Raw genomic sequence first — 27,003 nt, 5'->3', positions numbered from 1 at the left:
AGGCTATAAATCATTAATAACAAGAGATTCGAGCAGTGTCAGATATATGTTCATTTTTAATTAGCTACAACAGATTCAGCCAGTTCGTAGTGTTTCAGCTAAAAAGAAAGTTGATGTGAATAAACTGTCTAAGCTTTTTGGTGATGACTGGAGTACTCAAGAGAACCTAGAACTTTGAACAAAAAGCTCTTGATTGATCCACCCTCAGCAGTCAGCCCCTACTCAGAAAGAAACTGCTTGTGACTGCCTTCAAGAAGATGTCGGCTTTCATGTTTAAAGTTCAGAAAAGTTAATTTTTTCAGTTTTAAAATATTATTTTTTAATTTAGTTAAGATTAAAGTAATAAGACCTATTCTTTAATATTGAAGCATAAAAGGCAAAAAAAAAAAAACAAACAAAAAACAGCAAAATGTTTTAATAATTTCCATAGAGTTTTTTAATGATTTTGTTTGTTTATGATACTCTGGTATGTTTTAATCTACAATGTAGCAGTTTTACTTTAATAAAGGCAATAATCTGCTAAGTATGTTTTTATCATTCTTCATAATTTTTTGCTAAGTGATACTTATGATTTTTAATATTAAAGTAGTATATTTCTATTACATTGCCAAATCTTAATAAACTATAGATTGTACAGTACATTGATATCAAAAAGAATTATGTCCAGCTAGCTGAACATAGCTGGTTTAGAGTTGTTTCGCTTGACCGACCATCCCCTACAGTGTGAACCCTAAACAAAAAATAAACAAGCACAAGATTTTCATCATAATCTGTACATTTATTAAAAAAATATAATTTTGGAAAATGTTTCAAGTGAAATGACCTAAGTAACAATTCAGTTTATTTTGTATATTACATGACACAAGTAATTATTATAATAATACTATTGATTACTAAACTGGCATTTCATAAACTATATGTTGAAAAATTAATATAATAAATTTGAATAGTTTTAATTATACAATTTTTTTTTACAATATACAAAAAAGAGAACACTAAATATTACAGTAATATTGTTGATTATTGTAATAACTTAATAATTAACATTTAAAAAATATTTATTTAAACTGCCTGTTAATCATTTTTCCAAACCTGGTAAATGAAGCATCAAAATTAATGCTTATTTTTTCATGACAGTTGGAGGTAGTGTAATTTAAAAATATAAAATTGTGCAGTGACAAACTGTAACAAAATTGTATTTTGCTATTGAAATCATGTAACAAGATAATGATTACTCTTATTCTTTTATAAAAGTGGCCAAAAAAATTTGGATAGAAATTTAAGATCCTAGTTGTCAGAAACAAATTGAGAAATTAATAATAAGCTTTGATGAAAATTTAATAGTTTTCTTAATGCTTTTAGAAGATCTTCCTTTCAATAAAAAAAAAATCCAGTTAAACATAAAAATAAAATCACTGATTACTAAGAAAATATATGCTAAGAATCTCTGTGAAATGTCTAAATATAATGGTCTATTTATTTAAAATTATTTGAAAAGTTACTAACAAAATAAGCTAATTACTTATAATCGTAAAATATTATATTATAATTTAATATCTAATTCAAATGATAAATCAAAGATTATGTGAAGAGTTAGTTATAAAAGTGAAACTGAATTTAAAAAATAAAACAGGTCAGATAACTTCATAAAAGATACAAAAGAATTTAACTCATCCCCTATTCTGTAGCAGAAGAATTTCATAATTTTTCCTCTTATTTTAAAATACAATAATATTGATCTATTTAGTTTTATTTATTCAATATTTTATTTTCTGTCAATACCTAGGAAGTTAACTTGTATTTTATATATAAAAATCATTCAGAGGATATTAATGAATTCCTTCCAGTATTTTAAAGGAAGTCATACATCCTATTATTGTCCTTTTTCAAATTTAATTTACTAATCTTTCAACAACAAAATATTTCCCACCTGTCTTAAAACGTCTGTTAAGAAAGGTTCTACTTAATTTATAGAATTATAGGTCAAATGCATTATTTTTCTATTTTCTAAAAATTTTAAAAAATATGAAAATAAACATGGCAGAGCTTAAGTGATTAGATTATAGCTGAAGGAATGTTTCTGTGAATCAGTAATCGCTGAAACAATACAAGCAGATTTTTATGATTCATCTGCGTCATACGAATGTTGAACATTTCTACACATCACATTGAATATAAAAAAAAAGAATGTAAATATCAAAACAAGTAATGCTCCTTATCGCTTACTAAAAGGGCAGCAGATGAGCAAGTAGGATTCTAATTTAGATAAGACACTTGAGTCTTCAGGGTAATCAAATGGTCAAGTAAGCAGAAGCGAGAATTACTCTACAGGCTGTGGGTACTTAAGAGCATTCTAAATGATCTCATCAAGAACACTTCAAAAAATATATTTTATCCTCGAATATTTCAATCTGGATTTAAAATTTTCATCACCTAGCTATTTTAGTTTTATTATGAGGATTCAATATTATTCCTCCAGTTATGTAATCTTAAAAAAAATCAAAAATTTGGGATAACATTTCAAAATTTATAAATTTTACTTCTCTGTATTTGCTTCTGTAACACAAGATCGCAATCCTTTTAAACTGATATCTGCTCTAATTTTCTGGGTGGAGGGGTGATTTTTTCCCTCCGTCCTTCAAACTACACCAATGTACAAGACTTTTCTTTGTATAAAATCCATATTTTTTTTTAGCATACAAACATGTACTGCTAAACATAATGTTAAATTTCACTAACTACATTTATTCATAAATATAGAGGATTTACACTTTGTTGCATGTTACTTTTTTACATGAAATTGATGACAGAAAAATACATTTTGAAAGAATCTATTTAATAAGAATAGATGCTAATAAAAAAATAAGTAAATTAATAATTTGTTGAAAAATTATTATTTTATGGATATTTAATCATGAACTTTGTCTAGTTAGAAGCTCGCTTAAATCATTTCATTAGAAATGTAACAATATTGTGTTCTTTGGTCACTTATAAAAAAGTGTAACACTTTCCCTTTCCATGACAATAACACTGATAAACATAATTTTTGTTTCCTAATATGCAATACATTTTAATGTGTTTTTTAATGCTGAAAACGAATATGAACTTAGATTCTTTCTATCATCCACCATTTTTGAAAAATTTTTAAATTTTATTTAAAGAATTTTTTTCATTTTTCAATGTATAGTTAACATTTTAAGCTTCTATATTGTATTTTGTTAGCTCATTTTTTATTGTTTAGTTTTGTTAACATAATTTGTAAGCTATAAATAATCAATACTAGACAAAGAATTAAATCATATCATAGTCACATATTATGACATCATATCTAATACTGAAGGCGAGCCTTCATGAACAAGATTAATCATGTCTGTGCAGGTCAAAACATGTAGCTGAAAACACAGCTGTGTTGTTTGTATTAAGCTCTGGATTTAGGAATGAATTAATTTTGTTCACTCTTATTGTTGTCTTAAGTTTGTTAACCGTGCAGTGTCATAATGCCTCGAAATTGTGTAAATGATGTGGAAGCCTTTCGTTATATATTTGATGAGTTTACCATAAAATCAAATAGAAAAAAATTACACTTTTAATTAAAAAAGCATATCATTTGTTCTTTCAGTGTAAAATTCAGTGTAAGATGTGGGCTCCTCACATAGTATGCAGTAATTGTAATTGTTCTGTGTATTTAACAGGATGTCTGAAAGGTATACAGAAGGCTTTGCCATTTGGTGTACCTATGGTTCGGCATGAACCAAAGGATCATGTAACTGATTGTTACTTTTGTTTAACAAGTGTTTATGGAATTTCTAAAAAAATCTAAACATATTGTAAAATATCCTTCATTTCAATCTGCAATCAGGCTTGTACTTCACAGTGAAATTATTCCAGTGTCTGAGCCTCCTGTGAAATGTATGTTTCAAAAGCAGCGATAAAGAATCAGGCAGTACTGAAGAAGACAACAATGATTTTGAATTATCTTTCAATAAGCCACATCTTATATCACAAGGTGAATTAAATGACTTGGTTAGGGATTTTAATTTATCAGAAAATCAAGCTGAACTGTTAGGATCAAGACTGCAAGGTTGAAATTTACTTAAAAATAAACAAAAATTTCAGGCTTTTGAAGCCAACAAAAAGAACTTTCTCAGTACTTTATTGATAAAAATAATTTGGTTTATCGCACAAATATTGATGAGCTTATGTTGCACTTACGACAAGTTCATAAACCTGAGGACTGTCGCCTTTTCATAGATTTGTCCAAGTACAGTTTAAAAGTGGTTCAGCTACACAACAGTAACAATTATCCTTTGACACCAATTGCTTATGGTATTAACTTGAAAAAGACAAACAATGCAATGAAAGACGTCCTTGAAAAAATAAATTTTAAAAACATAGCTGGAACATTTGTGGTGATTTGAAAGTTATAGCTATTTTGTTAGACATGCAGTTAGGCTAACTAAGTACATGTGCTTTCTTTGTGAATGGGATAAACATTATGTTACCAAAGGGTGGAAGAAACAAGACAACTTAACTCCAAATGGGAAGCCCTTAGTTGAACCCCAAAAAAATATTTTTACCCCCTCCCAATATCAAGCTAGGATTAATGAAAAATGTTTTAAAAGCAATGAAGTGGGATAGTCCCGGATTTTTGTACATCAGGCAGAAAAGTGTTTGTCTATTAGTGTAATTAAACAAAGGATGATAAACAGCAATTATTTAATTAGTTTTATGCAGAAATAATTGCAAATTCTATTAATCTTTTTCTTACAATTTGTCTTTTGAAAGATATAACATTTTAAATACAACCATCATCATTCGCAGTGCTCGCTCTACCGAATTGCATTCACCGTATTTGGTCGTCCTGAACTTTGGCTAAGAGAAAAATGTCTTGATACAATTTTTTCTCTACTTAACCTTGATATCTCACAGCTTACTATCGCTTTCCAAGGACTTGTACAAAGAAAAACCAGCAAACGACCTGGTACTGGACAGAGTCCAGAATGAAAATAGGAGGAGTTTGTCTAGAAAGCAATTTTCTACCTTGGGGTCTCGATATTACGAAACAGGGTAGCGAAATTAGCATACATCTTTACATGTAAAAAATCATGAAATTATTTTATGAAAAAAAAAATTATTATAAACATTTTACTTTTACATTAATAAGTAGTCATGTAGAGAAAATAAGTTGATGAGATGGTTGCGTTTGTTTTTCGTTTAAAAGTTTCTCCATAAATGAATCTATGTTAGAAACACAAAAGCAATTTGTTTTCAAGTGATAAAAGATAATTACGCATCCATTCTGCCCTTGGTATAAGGCGATCTTTTAATTTTTTTAGAAATTTACTGTTTTTCCCTGTTATCGCCTTTGCCTCATCACTACATACTGCAACACATTTTGTCCAATCTATGTTATAGTTTTTAGTAGTTTTATAAAAAAAAATCAAAAAGACGTTATCCTGTTGCATGGCCAGGAATTGATTTACAAAACAACATATTTTCTTTGATTGATCTATCCCTATCGTATACGAGGTGTGTGATAAAAGTAATGAGTCTGACTTTTTACTTACCAAAGTTTTTATTTTTTTCAAATAACAATATTATCTCTTTCAAAGTAGTTCCCTTGAGCAGCTATACACCGGCGGAGTCGTTGTTCCCACTCCTGGTAGCAGCGCTGGAAAGCTTCAACTAGAAGGCTTTTACTGGTAGGTCACAGTTTTTTTAATGTTCTCCAGAGTTCCAAAATGACGTCCTTTTAAGACATGTTTCAATTTCGGGAAAAGGAAAAGTCACAATGACTCAAATCAGGTGAATAGGAGGGTTAAGCAACTGTAGGAATGTGTTTTGAGGTCAAAAATTCCCTGATGGAATTGGCCATGTGACACGGGGCAATGTCATGATGAAGCATCTACTTGTCTGCAATGTCTGGTCTCACTCGAATCACTCTTTTCCTGAGCCTTTCAAGGACACCTTTGTAAAACATTTGATTGACAGTTTGTCCTGCCAACCAAGGAGGAACAAATTCTTTATGAATGATACCCCTACTGTCAAAAATCAAATCAGCATGGTTTTGTTCTTTGATTTGCTCATTCGACATTTTTTTGGTCGAGGAGATGACGAAGTGAGCAACTCTTCGCTTTGTTTCAGGATCGTACTCAAATATCCAGGATTCATCACCTGTGATCACACTTGAAGAATTTTTGTTCATTGTCAATCCTCTCAAGATCAACGCACACGTTTCTTCGATTGTCCTTCTGTTCCGTTGTAAGGTTTTTCGCCACCGATTTCGCATGTCCTAATCGTCTGTCAAAATTTGATGTACGTGAAAGTGTTTAAATTTAACTGTTCACTCATCATCCTTATTGTTAAACGACGGTCTGATCTCACAAGAACCCTCACACGCTCAACGTTTTCGTCAGAGTTTGAAGTTGAAGGTCTCCTTGAGTGAGGTTGATCTTCAAGTGTTCTCGACCTTCCAAAAATGATTTGTGCCAGCGGAAAAATTGTGCTCTTGTTAAGCAATGTTCCCTATAGGCCTGTTTCAACCTTTCAAAGGTCACACTCGCGGATTCCCCAAGTTTAACACAAAACTTGAATGCACAACGTTGCTCTAAATTCCGATGCGCCATTTTCGTAACACAACAAAAATACAACTTCAATGATGGCGCTGTCAAAAGTAATGTGTCGGCTGAACGGAGTTGAAACTTGTACTGAGCATGTGGAAGGGATGAACAAACCGGTCTAACACAGATCGGTAGATACAGCGTTGCCAAATCGCTCGTAGTGTTACCAATCTCATTACTTTTCTCATACACCTCGTATATACCTCACAGAACATAATTATTGGGAAATGTGTACCACATCTGTTGATTCATCAAGTTGAATATTAAAACAATTCACTTGATCTCACTTACTGAATTATCTGGTCGTGAACATCGGCAGCCATGTCGATTTACTTTGATACTGTCTTAGAAAGAAGAATTTTTTTCATTTTTTTTGCTTGTTCCACGCCTATTAAAACACAGACATTAATTGCAGCAAGTAATGTGAGGTTTTCTGCGATTGTATATGGGTTTAGACATCTTACGTAGGTACTCTTAGTGCTGCGAGATAAGATGTTTCAAGTAACTTTTATCAGTATGGCTTGATTTACAAATAGAATCTTATTGATTTCTCAAATTATGTAATTTCTTTTTAAAAATTCCAAGGGTTTGTTTTTATGATCCGTTTGTTTAATTTTCAAGTGTCGAATTAATTTTGACGGCTTCGTGATTTCATCGGAGAAGACTTGAAAGCAAACAACATACTGCGACTTTCCATCCAGTGAGGTAAAACTATAATTTAAATAACTGCAAATGTACATTCTTTAAAATCGATTCACTTAATGTAGATGATTTAGTTCTTTTTTTTTTCACAAATCTTTATCCATTTTGCATAAGAATTTGATTGCAAAAAAGCAGTTATACCGTTTGACTGCAATCTAAAAAATCGAATCCTCTATTATTTTTAATGAAACTGCTCTTTTAATAAGTTAAAGACCACCAGGCGCACGCTTCGCATTCGAAACTAAACTGACGTTCTGCAATCCCTTACATTTTTTATACTGCTGATAGCATGATGTGTTCTAACATATCATATGCACGTTCATGTTGTACACTTCACACATGCATGTTCATACCCGTCGCTATCAACGCAGCTAAATAATTTTAAATAGGTTTCATTGGGTAAGGGTTGGGGGTCGCGAAATATTCAATATATATTTTTTTTACTTTTTGGGAATCGTGAAGCTAAAAATGTTGAGAATCACTGGTCTGATTACTAATCTATTCTTTATTTTAAACTGAAAAAATTTTCTGAGTGAATAAAATCATATACTAATTTTGACTTGTCCAATGATTAAATGTCTGTAAACGTCAACAGATAGATTACTTGATTGTTATAGAGTAGGTGCAGAGAATTTTTGAGAATATTAATTTGTAATGAAGATATCTATAACCATTAAACGGGGTACCAACAGCATTAAACTATCACCACGTAACTGAAATAATCAATCTTAATAAAGGTAATTATTTTCTTCGTAAATATTTAATTGTCATGAACCTTCACTGATTATTTAATATCAAGTATAACCACATGTGAATATTTTCGTGAAGACAATATCATCTAAAACAGGACGTTATTGTATTCAAATTACCCTAGTAATGAAGAATATAGTAGTAACACGTTTATTTTATAAACCTCATTATAATTTCCAATGAAACTAGAACCGTGATATTAATTTATGCAGATGACGTACAAAAATGCCGTTGAAGTTATTTTTACATATAAGAATTTTTGCTTAATGCGAGAAGTATTATAATTATGTCCTTTTATCCGGTTGGTTTATCATAAAATTATACCATCACACGACAGACTGACAGCTCTAGTTACGTAAGCTAAAAAGTCTTAATGCTATATTTGAAACTTTTCTACATCGGAGCATATGGTATACCGGAAAAAATCGATTAAACTTATAACTGTTAGCAATGAATAAATTACTAAAGTGTATATGAAAAAATAAAATCTCGAAATTTCAAAAACAAAATCACATAAGTTGTTCAGCCAATAAAACGAGCATTTTTAAAAAAGTTAAAATTTTTTATTTATACATTTAAAAAATAACTTGTTCTGCAAAGTTAAACTTTTTTAATGGAATTTTGATACTACAATAATTTTACCTTAAAGCATTTAAATTTCTGAACACCAGATTCTGAATGTTGCCACCATTTTTGTCTCACGTTATTCAAGTAGACTTGTTACGATTTCCATAACTCGATTTAATTTTACCATGGGAACTGTGATAACTTCATGATAATTTTTTCTTTGATTTGTTCAACCTTTCATAAGGGTGAATCATTGAATATCTTACTATTCGTATAACCCCGCAATAAAAACTTACATCCTATGGAATCCTGCAATTTCGTGGGCCAAGGAATACAGCAGTAGAGAAGTAATTGCCGTGGTTTGACAATAATCGTCTACCGTGTCTGATCGATCCATCCCGTTGGAATTACGTGCCTGCATTAATTTCAGGTTTCTTTGATATTTTAAAAGATAAAAATTCTTCAGATGAAATTAGGACATATTTCTCACCGTGATGGTAACAGTATTTCCCTTATTATTTTCAAAGAAATACGGAATGATTATTCCAGAAGATGATATCGCACACCGTACGATGACTTCAGTACTATGCAGTGGTTCTTGATGCATTTCATTATTATTGTTAGTTGCTTGATACCGGAAGTCTTGAAATTCTTATATACATGAAAGTGGAAAGGTGAAGTATTTCTCAAAAAATAAGTTTGATTAAACAGAAGTCTAAAATTTTGGGAAGATAAATTAAGCAATTAAGTGGACAAATAACATTGATGGTAGTACTTCATCTACCCGCTTGGCGGTGTAGTATCTTCTCTCTGGATTTCATCCACAATATCCTTGATTGGGGTTCAGATCAGATTATTCATTTTTCTCACTGTAAAAATTACATTTATAATTACCAGACGGTATCTGTTAGCGTATATGTAACTGAGAAAATCAGAACAATTCTTATGGCGAATATATAAAAAACGTTTTTAAATTGGAATACAGTATAATAATAATTATTTTCTTAGTGCAGAGACTTACATTTTTCAAGAGATATACTTTATAAATAGAATGGCATTTTAGACTGAGATTTGAACGAGTGAAATAATTGTCTGTTCTAGATTTTCCATGACAGGACAAAGGTAAACAGCAGTAACATTTTTATTATATTCATTGATTATTGCTACTTTCTCAGTTCCCATAATTCATTAACTCATTGCACAATTAGTATAAATTATAGATTCAAATTTTATTATTTTCGGAATTTTATTGTCCATAACGGTCGTTAGTGAATGCAGACGAAATTATTGTAATTTGACCATGAAGTTAAAAATATAGTTTACTTTGTTTTAAAATAATTACTTATAGAAATTATTTTCTTACATTTGATTTTATTTTATTCTGAATTGGATTATAATGAGTAAAAATTTTTTGAAAACATTAAATCAAATTAAAAATTCTAATAAAAAGAATAATTTCGTTTTGATTAAATGAATATGAAATTAGACTTTTTCTACTTTTTCTCCTTTTATATACTCGTATTTACATCAATTTACAATTTTCCTTAGGAAAATTTTTCCTTCTATGCTTTTCAAATCTTGAACCGATTTGTCAGTAGAAGAATTTCTTTGTTTTTCTTCATGTACAAAACGTTTAAACAATGTTCTGCCACTACTATTCACGTTAGTGTTATTTCGTCATAGGTATTATCCCGCTCGAAACACTACGAATCTTTTTCTAAGTATAGTTGGACATATGTTCCCATCCTTTACTTAAATCTCAAAAACAATGGATAAAAGAAGTGCAAAATGATTAAAATTGTATGCCACAACAGAATTAAAACTCTGAGTTTAAAATTCAATGAAAACAAAAGACAACACAGTCACAAGGGTGGTATGAATCCTCAGTAGTGTTAAATAAGTAAACTAATTCAAAAAATAACCAATTTCACAAAATTGTGTCCTTAAATGAACTATAATTGTTGATTAAACTCATAATGTCAGCTCACCAACCAGTAAATAAAAGTAGAAAGAAAGCTAAGTTGCTACCTTATAGGATTTCATAGTTGGATCATAGCAGATAAGGAAAATGTCAAACTGTAAAGTGGTTATATATAATTGATACTCAGATGGTTGCAAACCATTAGAAATCCAAGGTTAAAATACCCTCTCATAAATCTAGTTACCACAATTTTCTTATGTTTTCCTTGAATTTAGCGGTGGAGGGGGGGTGGTAAAATTGTTTTTAATGAATTTCTCATTCAACCTCTTTTCTCATTTCTGAGTATTCCTTATATCCCAGCAAAAGAAGATATTACAATCCATCGTAATACATCTAAATATAGAGTCATGAATGTTGCATATAAAAGTTCGTTGTAGGGTAATACTGAGATTTGAAGGCAGACAATATTCAGAATTTCTGTACAAATTAGTATCTTCTGTTAAACCCACCCACCAGGTTGGCCTAGTGGTGAACTCGTCATTGCAAATCAGCTACTTTCAAAGTCAAGAGTTCTAAGGTTCAAATCCTAGTAAAGACACTTTTATTCGCATTTAAATACTAGATCGTAGATACCGGTATTCTTTGGTGGTTAGGTTTTAATTAACCACACATCTCAGGAATGGTTGACCTGGAACTGTACAAGACTTCATTTACATTCATACGTATCTTCCTCATTCACCCTGTGAAATAATACCTTATGGTGGTTCCGTAGGCTAAACAGAAAAAGAGAGAGTATTTTCTATTGATACGATGAAATACTGTTAACCATTTAGAAGATTATAAACAGGCCTACTTGGTGAATGCTGTACCTAATAAGCAAGTTAAAAAGATACATCCTGCTCTCAATAATAAATTCATTCTACTAATAGAATCTTTGTACTTAAATCCACCAGTATACAAAGTGATAATAATTGCAAAATTTTTATGAAAGAGGTATTGGTACGGGGGAGGTAAAGTAGATAAGGGAAAGTTAAAATCAATATTAGTCACTAACTAAAATGGGTGGATAAATATTGGATAAAAAAGGTTGGAGAACAGGCACTTGACAATTGAGTAATGAAAGCATAATTAATTATAATATCAAATGGAAAAAATGACTGTTGATGATAATCATATCATTCCTGCACCAAGAACTTAGTAACAACATCAGTGAAAAGGTATTCTGGGTGACTTGCTCTGGCCACGAAAAGGACAAGATCATTGTTCTGGAATTTAGTGTTTGTAAATTCAGTGTTTGTGAATTTAGTGCTTAAATCTTATAACCCAAACTTCATTAGCCCAATATTTAAAGAATCATTTAGTAAAATGATTCTCCAACTGTGCGCCACAGTGCCCCTGGGAGCTGCGACCTCTTCACAGGGGCACCATGAAATATTGTTAAAAGCTTCATAATTATCTGAACCAAGACATTTATTATTTATTAAATTATTAATTTAATGTTAATAAAGTAAAAAAAATAATGAAGATACACGAGTTTTATTTATTTTTATCTCTTACTTATGGGTAGTCATACTTTTACTTAGAGTAGGGTGCCATGGGAAAATTTAAATTGAAAAAGGGCACTGCAACTTGGAAAAATTTGGGAACCACATGCTTTTGTAAATTTTACTACTGCACCCTCTTATGTTATTCCAGGAATTATTGATAAGGTATTAGAAATTGATTTGAATAACACATAATTAATCAAAATAACACTCTAATTTAAAGTAAAGAGCAGATAATAAAACATGTATTTGAAGTAGTATACTAATCACAAAATATTACACTCTGTCAATATACAGATATATCTATGATATATTACCAACATCTATTCTAGTACCATTAACAAACATAATGTTCTATTAAAAAAACAAACTTACAAATATTAGGGATAAGATAGATTTTATTGATAGATTATTTACTATAATTCACATGCAATTTTATAAAATATCTCTCCTCAATTGAAATATTCAGTATTAGGAAATAATGAATCAACAAAATAAAAAAGCTAATGATTTACTTACTAAATATACATCCTCTTTTTCTACATATTATCAATATTTTTTCCCGTTTTATTGTGTGTATTAATAAATCTATTTATTAATAATAAAAACTAATGTATCAAACAAATTGTCCTGATTCATAGTAATTAATTAATTTAATTATTATTAATTTCTAAAATTAAATTTGTTTTTTTTATATTGGTGAAAGTATAATAATTCTTGATTAAAAACAAATTGTTCTGCTACATTTGGTATGGAAACAATTGACAAAAAGAAGGTATGTTAACGGAATGAACGACTCATTATAACAGTTATTCCAAAAAATATTTTTTAAAGAAATTATTGATTTCTTGTATGTTTATTCCTTAACTTGATCAAGTTTAAAGATAAAATAAAGAAGAAAAATCTAAACTGTAGTTAATAATTTCTTTAAACTTCATGTTTCAAGTGTGTTTTATTTTTTTTATTAGATCCCTAGTTTTTAGTTAATTGTGAAAAACAAGCACAAAAATCACTCTCCCAGGGAGAATAAAAAAGGAAAATTGTTTAAATGCTGTATGTCAATATTTTTATCATATGGAGTAAATAAAATACCTGTCTGCAGAGAACTTTAAAAGATTATAAAAGGCTTTAGACATTTATATTAAAATCAAGTTTTTGAAGCATTTTCAAAAAAAAAAAAAAAATACAATGCTTTATACTCATTTTGCTCTCTTCCAACCTCTATTAGATCAGTTTACTCATCAGGACTTTTTAGAATCTTAATGAGAGAATACAACTAGACTTGTCAAGCAAATACTGTCATGCTCAATTTTTTTCTTATTCAGTGCCGATTTTTAGTATAATAATTTGATGGTTAACAACAACTATCATTTTTAAATGCATAAATATATTTGCTAAATCTGGTTTTCAATTTCTTATTTGTTTTCCAAAAGAAATATGGTCACATCTTCACAGGTGATGAAACATATACCACATTTATCACAGTTGATTATATGATTTGTTTTAATTAAATTTTTATTCAAACTTATTTTTATTCTGTTGTTATATTTAAAGAAATGTATAAATCTTTTCAATTATATTTAAAGGTTAGAAATACACTTTTTTCAATTATGCTATTAGGATATGCATTCTGAAGAATATTCCACCTTCTTTACATTTAGATAAGTTTTTGTCTTATGTAACCTGGTTAAGTTACATTTATCAAAGCATTTTTTTATTTACAAATGGTATTAAAAAATATGTGCTGTAAAAATTTTTTTAATAATCACTCATATGAAATTTAATTCTTTAATTTTTGTCCATTTTATTGTGTGTGCTTGATTAATTTTGTTGAAATTAAACTGCAATAAAATTCATTAATAACATAATTTTATATAAAAATATATGATTAACAACTATTCCATATCATATCATGACAACATGGTTATTTAAACAATAATTTTATTTTTAACTAAGGTAGAAAACCTTTTTAGAATTTTTATCATAATATAATAATTGAAAATATAATTAAAAATTATTAAAATAAAAATATAATTTTAAAAGTTGTTTAAATTTATTACATGCTAGTTGAAACAACATAAAACACAAACATTACAAACAAAACTAATTATGAAGATAATTGTGATGAGTTACCTTACAGAAACATGATTGTTTTTATACTGGAAAAAAAAAATAGACATTAATTACCAGGTTTATTGAACATATAAATTTAAAAATAGTAAAAACAAATTTTCTAAAACAACTTTTACTGAATATTATTTAAAATCAAACACACTATCAACAAACAAAACAAAGTTAAAAAAATTGTAGATTAAAAATGTTAATGGATTTGAATGTCCAGAAATAATACAATTACAAATACAAAGAGGAATGTAATTTATAAATCATCTAAGTAATTATGAGAACAATATTTTTCTTAAGTTAAGAGCACTGGTATGTTAACTAACATAGTACTTAAAAGGTTTATGTAAGAACTAGTTTTATAAATAATAATTGTTAGTTAACAACATTTTTTAATTAAAAAAAAATCTTGATGTGTGAATATTCTTAAACTTGTTCTGGTCATCGTGTAACAAAATGTTTTAGATAAATATATGGAAAGTAAATCATTTACATTTTTTTTGATAATTCATTATTCTTAATATTTCAGGAATGATGTTTAATAGAATTATATTTTTTGTGTCCCATAAACAATACAAACAGAAAAGTGATCTTCAATTTAGACACTTCACAAGTTAATTGGTTTATTGAAACATTCAGTTACTGCTGAACACTGCCAAATAATATTTTGTTTATTAACAGATTTTTATAAAAATAATTTATACAATACAAAATGACTTTCTTTACTGTCATATTCTACAAATCTCTTATTATAGATCTTAATGTACATTAGAATTTTTAAATCATTTGTTTTTGAACAAATTTTGATAGATAAAAAATTAATTATGACAACTATTATATAACAACTAACAGAAACAATTTCAGAGCTAGATGTAGTTTGTATCTAACATACCCTAGTGCTCAAAAGCTTGTTAGGAGTGGGATTACTGCCATGCAACCTCTCTATTTTTCTGGCTAGCTGTTCAGTGGATAAAGTTTAATTTAGAAGTATTTATTGTAAAATAAATGTAGAGGAGAATTAATTGTTGTGGTATGGATTCACTGCAATCAGTAATAAATTATATTATTTTTCAAATAGTGAGGAAATTAATTAAGAAATAAAGCTGCGTAATTCTAATTTGCTCTGACAAAAACAATTTTTTGATGTATTATCATTTAAAAAAGAAATGAAGTGCTCTTTACAAGATTGATTTGTGGATTTATCAATATATGTAATTGAAATACGAATAATATGATCAAACCAAAGAAAAAAATTAACAATTGTTTTAACAATTTTTTTTTTAAGTTTGCATATTATAATTAAGTTTGCATATTATTATTATATTATTAGATGAATAAAATCACATTAATGCTACCAAAAGGTACAGGATCAGATGTAATCAGTAATAGAATGTATAGGTTAAATGAATTGATATGTAAGGAGAACATAATCGATTTTGATGTTGAATATCTATAGTAATCTTATACAGTGTATAATATATGGCATTGACACTTAAAACCCCAAAGGTATGAAGATTTATCTTTCACATAAGGAACCTGTAATGTTTTCCTGTAATTAATGTTTTTGTATGTATGTGTATGTGTGCACATGCATGTGTTCATGTGTGTGTGTGTGTGTGTGTGTGTGTGTGTGTGTGTGTGTGTGTGTGTGTGTGTGTGTGTGTGTGTGTGTGTGTGTGCGTGTGGGTGTGTGTGTGTGTGTGTGTGTGTGTGTGTGTGTGTGTGCATGTGTGTGTGTGTGTGTGCATGTGTGTGTGTGTGTGCATGTGTGTGTGTGTGTGTGTGTGTGTGTATGTGTATGTGTGTGTGTTTGTTTGTGTATGTATGTGTTTTTATTATTACTAGATCTTATATGAGACTGAAAGAAATCACTTTAGGAAAAAGAAAGCAATCAGTTAGCATTGCGTGTGGAACACTTCTTTCTCTTTTTCATGTTTTCTTTCCCTCCCGTCATGTCAGACAAATTACTTCTCCTCATGGGCTTTGTAAGTAAACATTGGTGATTGCTTTGTTCAGTTTGAGTGGTGTACAGGTTATTATTTTGCTGTTCGTTCATCTCGCAGTAGCTGTACTGAGAAAGAACATACCTACATATACTGATTACAGTGCTTCATTTTATAATATTGTTGTTTCTGCTATTGAGTTCTGCAGCAGTTTGTTATACGTTATAAGTTCTGTTTCTATAATGAAGAAGATTTTCTATATATATATTATTATTTTACATTTTGTATGCATATTTGAATTAATAAAAATCACTTGTAAGTATTCATAGCATAGTATAATTGATATCATCAAGTAATATGTATTATAGTGTAATTAAAATATAAAAAATAACCTTTTATTGAGAAAATTTCACAAAAAAATAAAATAAAAATAAAGGTAAAACAGAGGCAGACACATTTTTCTTAAATCTTAATATTTTATTTGGTTAATCAAGTAAATACAAGCATCATAAAAGAAAAAATTATTATTTTTTCTTTATAATGAAGAAGCTACTTTACTCTTTTTTTCTCAAACTGGTTACTACTGATCTATGTTCAGTTATAACTTCTTTAAGTCTTTTTCTTTTTTAATAATAAGAGATATGTAGTACGTGAAAAAGATGCCAAGTCTGACTGGGATTAAACCCAGAACAGTGCATCACTCTTAAGCTGCCCTATTGTTGCTCATCTCCTGCCTCAACATTAGTAATAACATTTGTTTATCTATTACTTTTGCACCAACAACAGGCTGATGTCCAGTAACATTGGCTGGTGAATGATAATAAATTCTTTAGTATCTGTGATAAATGCCATACCTAACCGAGAATTGAACCCACCAGAAGTTCTTGGTTTGATTCACAGTTAATAATAATAATAGTTTAAGGAAATTATGTATTGAATTTATTTCCAGACAATACATTAATTACATTTTCATAATAAAATTCATTTCATTTCACAGATTAAAATTTATTTTTTTTGTCTTGTTCCATCATTGTAGCTTAACCCCTGAGAAAGTTAACTGTTTTATCTACAAACAAATAATTTTTTTATTTTAAATATGACCTTCTATTGAAATTTGATTTTAGATTTGTTATTTACTTTTTTTATGTTTTAAGCAAGTTTATCCTGAATGACTAAAATAATTATTAATAACTAATTTAACTTATAGTGTAATATTATTGATTTCAGCTCACAGTTAGTGAGTTGAACCTTACAGGAGTTAAATTAAACTACAATATTCTTTTTGGCATAGTTATAGTTATGGAATCATAAAAAATATAACATTTTTCAAACAACTTTTGGAACCGTGAGATTTAAAATAGCATCAACCACCTTGATGGTGCAACTTCTGTTACTTGGAGGTCAAGTCATTAAACTTTTTACCAATAGATTTTTATTATTAACAAAAGTTTCATGATGCAAAATTACTATATTTACTTGAGTTTACTTGGTATGATGTTTTTACACTCTGCAACATTCTATAATCAACGGGGATTTACAGATTGTATTTTCTGAATTTCTTGATGATATTACTTAGTCAATCTAATGGAAAAAAAAAATTATTTAGGTAATCACTTTCTGTGTAATCTTCTTTTATTGGTTAGGATTAAAGCATGTTAATTTCAATAATCGATACAACAAAAGTTATCGGTCCTGAATGTACACTTTAATATATTTTAATTCAGTATATCATATACTATGAGTTCTGTGAACAGAATATTTAAATAATGAGTTAAAATAACGCGCTATATTGGCAGAAGACTAAAGTTTTCATAGAAATTTGAAATTCTATTGTTTTATATCAGTAGTAAAGTGATTTCTCATTGAATTCTTACTGATTCAAGAATAAAACTGTACATCAGCATGCCAAATTCACAAAAATGCAGGTTATATTCAGCCCTACAAATGACATCTTTATTCTGATTACCACTGTATGAGATAGTGAACATCATTATTCTTGGTAAGTAATCCTGACAGTTACTTCTTGAACCTTAGATGCATTACATGTGTCACAGCTATAAGAAAGTCTAAGACAGATAATGTAAAGCAGCAGACTAAAACCAATCTACTTCTTTCTGTGAGAAAAAATGGACTGTGAGAAACAATGGACTGTTTCACTTAGGCAAGGAAAACAGTACACGAGTCTTAAACAAATGGTAACTGGTAATGGTTAACTTTAGAAATTAATTATAAGAGTTGCATTTATGATTTAAACTTTCCAGAGAATGAAAATAAATAAATTAATTAAACCGAACCACACTACATATATAGATTAAAATATATAACTGCTTAACTATTTATATTTTTTGTTAATTTTTAGCAACATTATCTGCTGGAGAAAGTGCAAAACATCATCTACGACTTCGACCACTCTTAAAATTTAAAAACAAAGGTCAGTCGTTTAATGGAATTCTATTAAGTACAATAGGCACTGTTTACAACAGACAGCAACATAAACCAATTCCAAAAAATGATGAATTGCCAGATGAACGCAACTATAGATTGAACTACAACTACTATGATGATGATAGCGGTAAGACAATATTTAATGTGTAAAGTTGTCACTAACAATCATTCTACATTCGGAAAACACATTCTGTCAATTTTCTCTTTTGTTTAATTTCTTTCTACTTAAAAAATCTATTGGGCAAACCTTATGCTGACCTCACTGGCAGTGATAGAGACTGCGACTATAAGTTTGAACCAACAGTCTTCTCAATTCTTGGTTCAAATCATAGCCAGGTAAAAACAATTTAAAGCAACTTCTTTCTGATGCAGAGATTATTGATTTCACTTCCTAAGAAAGTTAAAGGGGAAAACTTTAGGATTTTTTTCATCTGCAGAAGGATAATAACTGCTGCTATTAGGTAATTAAGTGAACTGAAAATGCCAGTCCTTCAGCTAGTCAGGAAGTATTGGAAATCTCCTGGAATTATAGATATACAAACTCTCTGATTACATAAATTTATAGATAAATCATTTTACTTACATTTAGAAGAAATCCATAAAAATGAAATGCCTTAAAGAATGAACAATAAGCATTACATTATTTATAAAAAATAAACAGTGTAATGAAATCACTATTATTGTAGTTCATCATTATTATAGAAGTGTGTGACCGGTTACTACTTTAAACATTACATGCTGTAATTATAGAATATTTTTAAACATATAAACAACAGTACATCCTATCATAATCATCATCTTTATTACTATTTCAACAGTATTTTCATCTAGAGAAATTTTAAATATCTACAGAACTTACTGTAATAGATTTTTTAAAACCCAAATTTTTTAGAAAAATAGAGTACTGACATTTTATCCTTTAAATCACCAACATTTAAAGTAAATATATTTGTTGGATAAAAAAAAATTTCGTGCGCGCGCACACACAAACACATACACACACATGTAGAGCGTTATACTTAATTTATTCTTTAAATAATTTTTATGTTGTAATTTAACTTTGCAATGATTTAACAATACAGTTTTAACATTATAAATATTCTTCCTATTACAAAAGTAATGTTTTCAAAACTGTACAAAAGTACCCAGTCAATCAAGCTTGTCGCGATCTCTTTTTCTCCTCGGATATTTTACCATTACAAGAAAGCGTTAACAAAAAAGTATTCCTGGCTATTCATTTTCTGATTCTACTTATCAAAATGAACAAAATATCAAAGAAAAAATTACATTTTTCCTTCTCTCCGCCATTTCGTGGTTTTTAAATAAAAGTTTATCTGAAGGTCGAAATGAGGAAATATTAGAATATTTTGTGCACATCAATTTTCTCTAAAATATACAAAATTATGGTGTAAATACGTTCACAAATTTCAAAATGGCGGCCACGTTAATTTATTAACTTTTTATAACTCTATAACCGTTAGTTTTATAAAAAAAACCATTTAATTAACTAAACTGATAATCCTTTTATTGTAAACAAAATGAAAGATTTATTTTTTTAAATCGGTCAACAGACAATAAAATTATAAGAAACTTGTGGTATAATTTGCAGCCGAATTCATTAATTAATTTGAATAACCTTGAATTTTTTCCATACTTTTGAAGCTAAATTGAACTTTATATAATTTAGATTAACTTGTGAAACACTTTTTTCATTAAAAAATAGTGGCGTTTTTATTTATTCAATAATAATTAAATAAATTAAAATATTATCAATAACACTTATTTCCGTCGTTTTACACGACCTGCTGTTAACAACGACTGAATGACCATTAATTTATTATTTTAGGAGAAAAATAGGATTTAATAAGTTCTACGCAATTACGATAAACAGCAGATTTTTCTAAATTTGAACAGAAACAACATAAAAATTATAAATATATAAAATATTGCATATTATTTTTAGATTCAATTCCCCTAGAGCGAGTGTTCAAAGCCGGCTCTATAATGATAATACTTTGAAGTACAGTAGCCGACAATGTAATAATTGTCTCAATTTCACGTCGAAAACCTTTCTCAATTCTCTGTGGAAGCTCTTTTAACACTGAACACTGTATATCAGTACATGATCAGCTGCTGCTGATATACATCAGGAGCACAGGTGACCCCAAAGGTAGAGATGTATTAGGTTTATATCTAGATGATTTTGCGGGACAAACTATTGGTCCAGCACCACCAATCTACCTTCCAGGGAAGTAATTGTCCAAGTGCTGTAGAACATTGGTACTGAAGTGTGGTAGAGCGTGTTTGAATTACATATTATTAATAGTTACAAGAGGAACTTCAGCCAAATATGATTCGATCAGAATTTTTCTAGGTAATAGTAGTAATTTTTGCCGATCAATCGTGCCGACAGGTATCATAAATCAATCAGTGAATTGGTGATGATACAAGCCAAACATCTACTGAAAATATTGCTGAAACTTTGATTCCATAATGATACGAGAAGTTTCTTGCGCCCAAGGTAACTGTGAAAAATTGATGATTCCATTCATTTCGATTGAATCCAGCTTCATCACTGAATTCCATTGAGAAATGGCAGATCAGTTGTCAGTTTTTGTAAAATTACGTTATAAAATGCTTTTCTTGACATTTGATCATTGTAATTTATCGCTTGCACTCTTTGTACGAGTATATCATATGGATGCAGCTGTTGGTTTTGCAGAATTCATCTGACTTGAGAATCAAGAAGGGAGACCTTCTAACGTCAGGGCGTATGTGGGAAATTGAAGACCAAGGTTATGACTCTTAGCTAGGTGGAACGATTCTTCTACTTTTCGATACACGCATGGTATATTTCCAAATGTTAGGGAGTTGCAAGCTATTAGCTGGGTTTCTCCCAATCGGCATATTACTCAATTTCTTTCGGGACATGATGCTTTTAGGGATAGTTTGGCTAGGTTTAGGATGGTTGACTCCGGCTTGTGTCCGGACTGTAGGGTCGATGACACGGTGGACCATGTCCACCGTGTCTGTGTCTTGGACCGTGTCTGTCCAAGGTACGAAGCTGAGCGTACCAGAGTTATTAGGGAACTTGAAAGAATAAACTCGTTCTTTGATCTGCGAGTCAACCGGTGGACTCGTAGAGACTGGACAATTGTGGCTGGCTTCCTTCGATTCCTTGCCCGGCGTAGAGCAGCCGAAGGGATTTAGTAGTATAGGAACCCGGGCGGCTAGGATCCGCCTGGACAGTCTGATTGACCGAAGGTAGGCGCTTTGGCAGCGGGTCACGGTTAGTTAGATAAAAGGTGACAATGATTGTTAAAGCTGTTGGCGGATCGGCGACTGCACTGCCGATGGACATGGGATGCCATGCAGCTGTGAGGTGTAGCGGCATCTCGACGATGGTTTATGAGGTGAATGTCACGCGGGACTCTGCGATGAAGCCGATTGGGAGTAGGAGGTCTGTCCTCCTCTTCCTATTGGACCATACCGGAATTCATAATATAACCTAAGTCCAATAAATCCCAGGGGTTACCCCTATTAATGGGGTTTAACCCCGTTAATAAACCCCAGGGTTTATAAAAATTTAAGTTGAGTTTATTAAGGGAACTAGGACTAAATTTAATTGTTGCGATCAACATGTTTCGTGGTATGTTGTGTTATTTTGCCTCGAATTACGAAACATTCACGGAATTGGCTCATAATAAGTAGAACTAGGCGCGGGGTTCGCGCTTCCGCGAGCTCTGTTAGCTAGTTCAGAGGGCAACGATGTAGGACATTCAAGATGTACGGACGAGTCCTACAGCGAAGGCAACAAGCTGACTTATTAAATCAACGATGCAAATATCTACCGAGGCATTTACATCCGTGGCATCCCAACGAGACAAGGCTTATTACTATGAGATGTAAAATGTCAGAGGGCGATAGACGACTCCCGCTAAAGCCCAACAGGGCAATGAACATTGAGGGGGGGGTTACCGGAACGTCACTAGGCGGGTGTCTTCCTCTACAGGGTTGGGATGACTTGAGAATCAGAATCAGATCAACTTCTTCACATAATTCTTCTTTTACTGCCCTCTGGAGTTATCACAATATGTTTCGATATACGTTCTACCAGTTCTAGTGTACTTTTACAACGCGGTTTCCTCGTTCATAAACTCTAGGATATAAATGTCCGGTTTCTCATAATGCAGAATTTTCTCAGGCAGAATTATAAAAATCTTTTCACTTAGGAAACAGCGATTAGGAAAATGTTCTCATACGGGCGGCGTGCTCCAAGACGAATGCAGTCTGCCAATTTGTACATAAAATGCACGTCTGTCATTTTAATATGAGAATAAACTTACATTTTCAAAAAATAGAATGCAATTAAAGAAAAATTAGTACCAAAAAAATGTAACTATAATCGATTTAAAAAAAAAAAAACAGAAAAAAAACGATAGTAATGAAAATGAGAATAAAACAAATTAGTTGCTTACTGTTATTATTTCTCCCACAATATCGTAATTAATATAATAATTGCTGTTTGACTGTGATAGAACAACTTTATTACAGTTATGCACTTCCAAAATTGCTTTTACGTTGCTACATTTAATTTTATTTAAATGATTAACAATTATTTAAATCTATAAATAAATTTGAATATTAGTTATGATTAATAATTAATATTTCATTATTTATATATATTAATTTAATAATTTTTATTACTACTAGAAATGAAATGCGGGTGAAAATCATGTCATCAGTTTACTAGGTTGTTTGTCGAACGGTTTTCAAAAACTGTAGTCATTTTGTTTCTTCTTTGTATAAAATAAAGGAACTATTGTGATCGAAAAAAATTTCGGTTTTCAGATTTCAACGGAAATATCCATTTTGACCATCCCTGAATCCATTTTAACTAATATCGGTGTGACCTCTGTACGTACGTATGTATCTCGCATAACTAAAAAACGATTAGCCGTAGGATTTTGAAATTTTTGATTTAGGGCTGTTGTCACATCTTGTCGCATCTCCTATTTTGGTTGCAATAGACTGGACCGAAAAGTGTCTAAAAAGGCCAAAATCTAAAAAAAATGGATTTTGGACTTTTTTTAACCGCCACAATAAGCTCTCATTAAGAGATTTTCAACGATATATCGTAAGCGGTATTTATTTTCATCGGTTCCAAAGTTATAGCCAAATAAAATTTTAATTAATGAAATATTTGGATTTTACAAGGCGAAGGCACATCGGTTCGAATCCGACTTCATATACATTTTTTTAAAAATTTAAATATATTGATTCATTAATAATTATTAACATCTGATTGTAAAAAACAATAAATAAATAATAATACAATAACAATAAAAAAAAAAAAAAAATATAAAAATATCAGAAGTTATTAATGAAATAAAATTTTACATACTTTTCATTTTAAAAAATGTGTATGTGTAATTTAATAGGCGTACAAGGAAGTCATGGGGTGTCCACATCAGATTTTTTTACAATTAATAGCTTATCAGTTTTGTTAACGTATTTTGATAAAACGATAACCAAGATATAAAAGATTAACAAGTTCACGTGCGGTCGTTTTGAAATTTATGTCTACATGTTAATTATTTATATATTAGTATAAACGAGAATAGGAAATAATGATGCTTCAATCCGATTTTGAGATTAACATTTTTCATTAAAAAACACAACATGGCGGACAGAAGGAAACTCCCAATTTTTTTATACAACATATTTGTTCATTCTGATACATTTTTTTTTGTCTTCAGTCATTTGACTGGTTTGATATAGCTCTCCAAGATTCCCTGTCTAGTACTAGTTGTTTCATTTCGGTATACACCCTACATCCTACATCACTAACAATTTGATTTACATATTCCAAACATTGCCTGCCTACACAATTTTTCCTTCTACCTGACCCTCTAATATTAAAGCGACTATTCCAGGATACCTTAATATGTGGCCTATAAGTCTGTCTCTCCTTTTAAATATATTTTTCCAAATGCTTCTTTCTTCATCGATTTGCCATGCCACAACACCTCTTCATTTGTCAGTTTATCAACCATCTGATTTTTAACAATCTCCTATAGCACCGCATTTCAAAAGCTTCTAATCTTTTCTTCTCAGATATTCCGATCGTCCAAGTTTCACTCCCATATAAAGCGACGCTCCAAACATATACTTTCAAAAATCTTTTCCTGAAATTTAAATTTATTTTTGATGTAAATAAATTATATTTCTGAATGAAAGCTCGTTTCGCCTGTGCTATTCGGCATTTTATGTCGCTCCTGCTTCGTCCATCTTTAATAATTCTACTTTCCAAATAACAAAATTCTTCTACCTCCATAATCTTTTCACTTCCTATTTTCACATTCGGAGGTACATCTTCATTATTTCTACTACATGTCATTACTTTCGTTTTGTTCTTGTTTATTTTCATGCGATATTTCTTGCATAGGACTTCATCCATGCCGTTCATTGTTCCTTCTAAATCCTTTTTACTCTCGGCTAGAATTACTATATCATCAGCAAATCGTAGCATCTTAATCAGAAAAGATAAAGATGCTACGATAAAAATAAAGAGTAACAGTACAAGGTGAAAACCTTGTACTGTTACACCGGATCTAAATTTTCTTTAACATCATTAATTGCTAGTTTTATGTAAAGATTAAAAAGTAACGGAGATAAGGAACATCCTTGTCGGACTTCCTTTCTTATTAGGGCTTCTTTCTTATGTTCTTCCGTTATTACTGTTGCTGGTTGGTTCCTGTAAACGTTAGCAATCGTTCTTTTATCTCTGTATTTGAACCCTAATGTTTTTAAAATACTGAACATTTTATTCCAGTCTACGTTATCGAATGCCCTTTCTAGATCTATAAATGCCATGCATTTTGGTTTGCTTTTCTTTAATCTTCCTTCTAATATTAATCTGAGGCCTAAAATTGCTTCCCTTGTCCCTATACTTTGTCTGAAACAAATCGGACTACTCCTAACACTTCTTCCTGTCTCCTCTCAATTCTTCTGTATAGAATTATAGTTCAGATTTTTGATGCGTGGCTAGTTAAACTAATTGTTCTGTATTCTTCACATTTATTTGCTCCTGCTTTCTTTGGTATTATGACTATAACACTCTTTTTGAAGTCTAACGGAACTTCCCCTTTTTCATAAATATTACACACCATTTTGTATAATCTTTGAATCGCTTCCTCACCTGCAATGCGCAATAATTCTACAGGTGTTCCGTCTATTCCAGGAGCCTTCCTGCTATTCAAATCGTTTAATGCTCTCTTAAATTTACACCTCAGTATTATTTCTCCCCTTTCATCTCCACGACTTCCTCTTCATCCTCTATAACACCATTTTCTAATTCATCTCCTCCGTATAACTCTTCAATATATTTCACCCACCTATCGACTTTGCCTTTCGTATTATAAATCAGTGAACCATCTTTGTTTAACATATTGTTAGATTTTAATTTACGTAGCCCAAAATTTTCCTTAACTTTCCTGTATGCTCCGTCTATTTTACCAATGTTCATTTCCATTTCCACTTCTGAACAATTTTCTTAAATCCACTCTTCTTTCGCTGGTTTTGCACTTCCTGTTTATAGTATTTCCTAATTGTTGATAGTTCCTTTTCTTTCTTCATCACTAGCATTCTTATATTTTCTACGTTTATCCATCATCTGCAATATATCGTCTGAAATCCAAGGTTTTCTACCCATTCTGATACATGGGATCATAATAGCCGGGTATACTTTCTTCTTCACTCTTTACACAGGTTCAACATGCAACGCGGGTGAGAAAGGTTGTGTTCGTGTAGGCTCTGATAATAATTTGTTTTTCATATTACGTTATTCAATAGCTACTTTATAGATTGTTGTTTAATAGTTAGTCATTACTACGATTAGATTTTATTGGTTTTGTTGTTCGGAGTTTTCGTTATTATATTATTGGTTATTTACGTATATTAACTGCGTAGGTAGCCTAACAGGTTATCTAAGTTATTTTTGTGGGTTGTTTGACTTCTTTAAAACCACTATCTTGGGAGTGTAATTACCGGTTTTTTCTGTTGTTGGTTGTATTATTTTTTGGTCTGTTCAGTTTCTGACATTTATTTATTGTTAATATTATCATAATTAGTGCTTGTTTTAGTGGTTGTTGTCAGTGGCAACCATCTTGTTTAGGTGTAATTGGCTTGCTATTAGCCGATTGTTTTTCATTGGTCTATAAACAAGCGTGTTATGGTCAACGCTGTTTATGTTTGTTTTGTTTACATTGTTTGTAAACAAATATTTATTATATATATATTTTTTTTTAGTGTACATATCAGATTCTGTGGGGAAGAAGGCGGGTAAGCCCAGGCGCGGTAAGCTTCCCCAGCCAATTGCAGAGGTGTTG

The 27,003-nt window shown here is 30.4% G+C and overlaps 1 long non-coding RNA gene across 1 annotated transcript in view; it reads right to left on the bottom strand.

The window, feature by feature from the left end:
• Positions 1 to 437: 437 nt before the first annotated feature.
• LOC142322074 (uncharacterized) overlaps positions 438 to 27,003 on the bottom strand; it is a 42,424-nt gene continuing 15,858 nt past the window's right edge. Inside the window, exons 2-3 of the long non-coding RNA XR_012755769.1 lie at positions 14,238 to 14,263; positions 438 to 730 (exon numbers count right to left, since the gene is read on the bottom strand). This is a non-coding gene — a long non-coding RNA (uncharacterized LOC142322074). The remainder of the gene's footprint in view (positions 731 to 14,237; positions 14,264 to 27,003) is intronic.

This window comes from Lycorma delicatula, chromosome 1 (assembly GCF_047948215.1).
Source record: "Lycorma delicatula isolate Av1 chromosome 1, ASM4794821v1, whole genome shotgun sequence".
Classification (NCBI taxonomy): Eukaryota; Metazoa; Arthropoda; class Insecta; order Hemiptera; family Fulgoridae; genus Lycorma; species Lycorma delicatula.
Note: the sequence above shows the minus strand (reverse complement) of the source record. Positions and strands in the feature narration are given on the sequence as shown.